The sequence below is a fragment of the Glycine soja genome, chromosome 3, assembly GCF_004193775.1.
Source record: "Glycine soja cultivar W05 chromosome 3, ASM419377v2, whole genome shotgun sequence".
NCBI classification, from domain to species: Eukaryota; Viridiplantae; Streptophyta; class Magnoliopsida; order Fabales; family Fabaceae; genus Glycine; species Glycine soja.
Window position 1 is genome coordinate 24,686,925 of NC_041004.1, and position 5,323 is coordinate 24,692,247.

A 5,323-nucleotide genomic window follows, 5' to 3' on the forward strand; every position below is an offset into this window, starting at 1 on the left:
AAGGGGCGCAAGCCATTTCGAACTTCTTCAGGCATTCATCAAACTGTTGTTCTGAAGGACAATCAGTCAGACATCCCCAGCAATCCATGACATAATCCGAAGCATTTTTTTGCGCAATTAGTGATTTACATTTGGCCTTCACATTCTTGTTTATGTGAAAGCTACACAACAAATTTGTGCATTCAGGGAATACATCCTTCACTGCATTCATCAATGCTTGGTCTCTGTCAGTGACAATAACTCCAGGGAGGGCATCACGCTTTAAAAAAAGGCCTCGGAAGCGTTGTAAAGCCCAGACCAAATTATTAACACGTTCACCCTCCATATATGCAAAACCGGTAGAGAATGTCATCCTAATCGGTGTCACCCCAACAAAATCGAGCAGTGGGAGTCTGCACTGGTTTGTTTTGTAGGTGTTGTCTATCAAAAACACCAAATTATATGCGTTGACTAACTTCACTGCATCAGGGTGACACCAAAAGATACCACGAACCATGTCTTCATCCTTTATTCTGTGCCAATGAATATATTGATCACGTTCAAGAAGCTTCATCAGATGTTGCATTTTAAGATCGCTTCCTCTTATGGAAGAACGGAATGCACTTCTTGCATTGTATATCTGTTTAATGGTCGTACAACTATTGGCATTGTGTTCCTTCAGAGTTAGCAGAATGTTTCTTGGCTTCACCATGGACTTCGTCATATCAGCAATAAGTGTTTTTTCAGCTTTAGTCAATCGCCCCGCATATGGATGTCCAACTAATGACTTGGCCAATTCATGATTATGCACTCCACAAATCAACTTCACCATCCAGCCTTCTCCTCCAACCACTGGCTTGCAACGAAGCTTGAAGGGACACCCACATTTCCTAGTCCCAGTGTCTCTTCTGATAAATTCTTTTTTCCTACACCTATACTCGCCACTCCTTTCATAGCCAATTAACACAAATGTAGTCCTTCTACTACCTATTTTTGTGTCCGACCTTAAAATCACCACCACAAATCCATTTTCATGAGCCACAGATCGAGCCCACCGCAAAACATCCTCTCGGCACTCAAACACCTACAAAGCAATCCACATAATTTAAGTTTTCTACCAGTATTCATTTTATTAAATCTGTGACAAATATTAACATTATAACCTGAGAAGTATTGAACGCATCCGAACAATCAACATGTGGTTCATTTGCATCACATGCTTCTGCATTTTCATAATCCATATCCACTCGTTCAGACATTATTTCATACATCCACTCATCTTCGCCCATCTAACCAACTCAAACAAAAAATGGCCATACAAAAAAATTAGTAATTTAAAAGAAAAAACTAAATTCAAAAAACATCAAATACTAAAAATAAGTCTCTTACAGATCAAGTTGATCCGTAAGTCTCTTACAGATCAACTTGATCAGTACGTCCGCGACACAGCAACCACCTTCTGCGTACCTCGTTTGCCGCCGCCGACCACCACAACGCACCTTCACCTTCACCTCACCTAACCGTTCACAACGAACCAACAAACCTGAGACAATGCCGCACGAAAACCACAAAAACAGAGAAAAACAACGAACAAAAATGGCAGCTATGAACTGCGGGAAAAAAAGAAGATTTTATAAGGAAAAAAAAAACCCAGGGGCATTTTTGGCATTTAGAAATTTTGCTGGGTGCACCAGCAAAAATACTGAGTGCATCTAGCAGCACTCCCATTTGTTAGAGGATATCCACTAACTATTTGATCCTATTCTTGATCATAAGTTTCTTTGGACAATTTTAGAATTTTCATCAGTTGTATATTTTATATAAAACCAATATGTTTGACGGACATAAAGACGTAACATGTTTAAAGTGCCTAACATAATTCCTAAAAATAAATAAATTAGAATGATACATACAGGCCCAAGTTGTTTAATAAATTAATTTTGTAATTTTGAACCATAACTCCGCGTCTCCATCATCAAGGATGATAATTAATTCAACGAAAAAGAAAAAAGATTTGCTAAGCAAGTCAATCTGAACTATATGCAAGTTTTTACTTTTTGTTAAAAATATGATATTGGACACAATAAAAAAATAACACTAAATAAAGATTATAAAATTGTTTTTATTTTGGACTTTGACGAATAATAAAGAGTATAAATAAAATAATATAAAATTTATTATATTACATAATATGATTATCTTAATACAATTTATATTAAATTTAATGTGTTTATTGAAATAAAAAGAGATATTATAATAAAAAAATATATGGTGTTTCCTTTTTGAAAGGATTTCATTGGTTAGTAGTTACTAATTTTCGGTTACTAAAGAGAAATAGAAATGAGAGATTTTATCATGTTTTTATCCGTTTGATTTATGTTGTCTTTTAATTTATTGTTTTTTTCAAATCAAACATGAAACAAAAACATTTGCCATGTCTTATACCATAATTGTTAATGAATCAAACAAACCCATACTTTTACATTAACTTCCAATTTGAATAATTAGTATTTTTTAATAGAAGAATAATTAGTATTTAAGAATATGTTTATAGTTGTTTAATATGTTACACTTAAACATTTCTCATAGTATTATTCACAATAATAATTATGCAAAATCGAATTATACAATTCAAAACAACAGATTGAATTACTCATTTCTCCCTTATATTTTCACTTAAAATTTATTGGTATTCCTAAAATTAAAATTATCTAAAAAGGTCCTTGCAAATTTTAACAATGATAAATTATTAGTTATATAAAAGAGTTTAATTTTCATATCGTATAAAAATTTTACATGATGAATTAATTAAGAAAAATTCCGAAAATAACTTTTAAAGCACAATTATTATAAAATTTTGTAATTATAAATGACAATCTATTTTGATAACAGTGTAACAATATTTGGATTGTTACTGATTTTAAATAAATTCAGTAAAAAAATATTTTTAAGAAAATTGGATAAAAGGTAAAATTATGTAAATTCAAATGTAAATTTTTATTTGTTGGTAGTTAAAAAAACATGGAATCAATTGTAGTATATGATTAGAAGTAACTATTCAGAAATAAAAAGACTGATAACTTCTTGTTACTTGGGACTCTTAACGTAGTTCTAACATAATAATATTGTCGTCTTTTTTTTTTTTTTTCTTCTATAAAAGTCTACTTGTGTACCTCAAAAAATATACAAGTCAGTGAATGAAATGAGTGTCTTGCAACTAGTAGCTCAGCCCGGCGTTGCCTCTGCAACTACTTGTTTTTTAAAAGGGCTACTAGTTTCTTTAATGTTTTTTTTTTAAAAAAAAACTTAAACTCTTTTCATTTGAGTTTAAATATTTTGAAAATTGAATTTATTTAGTAAGGAAAATGAATAATAAATTACTATTATTATACACTAGTAAAAACAAAGGTATCCACATTTCGGTTGAACTATATTATATATCATCAATTTTATTGCGCTACAATATGTAAGACTATTTTTCTAGTCAAATGCCATCTAATTTCGATACGCATATGTATTTGTATTTCTATTGCACTAATTTGTAGACATACTTTAAAAAGGAGCATATTTTTTCACATGTAATAAAAAATTATTTAAATACTCTTATTCTAATCCCACAAAAATGAAAAATTAAGTTCAACTAGACAATTTCCTATCCAACAAGTCTCCACATCAACAAAGTCACTGGTATTACAAACAACATATGAGCACATATGGTAATTATTTCATATACTATATATGGCTCTGATTACTGTGTGTCCATTCATAAGTGGAACTTGGTTTACTAAAGAGTTGCATCCAACGTCCAACATATTGTTACAAACTAGTGTCCACTCCATGTGAAAACTAAAGTTTATACATTGCGTTCTTTCTACTTGCGTCCAATGGACTTATCCACTTACACAAACTATTTTATATTAAGTATAAGTGGCATCTAACGTTGTACTAAATTCATGTTAGTTGCAATGGGAAGTTCACAAACTCAACTTTAGCAAATTCATTTTTATCTCTTTTATTTTGAATTGCTAACATTTGAATTTCAAGTATGAAAGGACATAATAGAAGGGAATAAAATAATTCACAAAGAATATTTCTTAGAAGTCATTTTCGCTGAAGAAGAAGGAGCACTCTATACTTTATTTCTTCTCTCTCCACAAGAATGTGACACGTTGCACTGCCTCCAGCTGTGAGAAAATGGTCATATCAAGGCAAGTGCAAATCCCATAAGGAATCTCTACTCAAAAGTCTATAAAAGGCGACTCAAGCTTTTCTATTGAAGTGAATGAAATATGAAGAGAAAAAAAAAACAATAGCATTTGAAGTGAGAATTTGTCAAGTCTTAGGACGATACATAAATGTGCTTAATTAGTTCATCCTTTTCCTAGCAAAGTTATTAATTGTATTTGAGCTTAAGTGTTTATCTACTCTATTGAATGATTTGAATATGTTTATTCATTCAAACATCTTTGTTTGTGAAAGTCAAGAGTGGCTTAGTGTTAAATAATACTTGGGTGTCTTAGATTCAAGAGGAGTCTAAAAGTGTGCCATAAGTGACCTAGAGAATATGGTTGTAGTCAGGAGTGACAAGACAAAATACTTGTTTGTAATCAAGCTTTGATTAGTAATTGGATGTAGTTTTGTTGGAGTGAACCAGTGTAAACATTAAGTGTTTCTACTTTTTTCTAAACTATTTGACTAGTATTCTTTTAAGCTTATTTTGATGCACTTAGTCACACAAGTGTTCTTTTGAAAACCTTTGTGAAAACTATGTTTTGCATAGAATTGGATGATAGTATGTTGTTTGCATTAAAATTATTTTCACTCTATAAGGCAAATATCAAAAGAAGGGGGGTTGAATTGTGATTTTAGAAATTTTAAAGCCTTTGTAAACACAGAACAAAGTTTTTTGTCTGATTAAACTATGTAAAAGGTAGATAACATATTTTTAAAAAACAATATCAAACGATATAAAAATGTTTTTGCAGAACACAAGATATCTTTCAAAATCCAAAAACAATTCATGTCCTCAAGTCAAATAAAGCAAAGAGAAAGCAAACAAATATTAGACACAGGGATTTATACTGGTTCATCTCTACCATAGAGACTATATCCAATTCTTGGCAAACTACCAAGTTCCACTAACTTCTCACAAGTTACAAGTATTGTTCACTGTCACTTCTAGCTCTACAAATCAATCTCTACCCCAAGCTTGATGACAACCCATAATTCTTTGTCCTACCAAACTACTGATAACTCTAAACAAATCAAAGAATATTTGTTGTTTAAGTTTTCTCATTAACTAAAAAATATGAGCGTCATACAAACGGATATACAATTAGCTTTT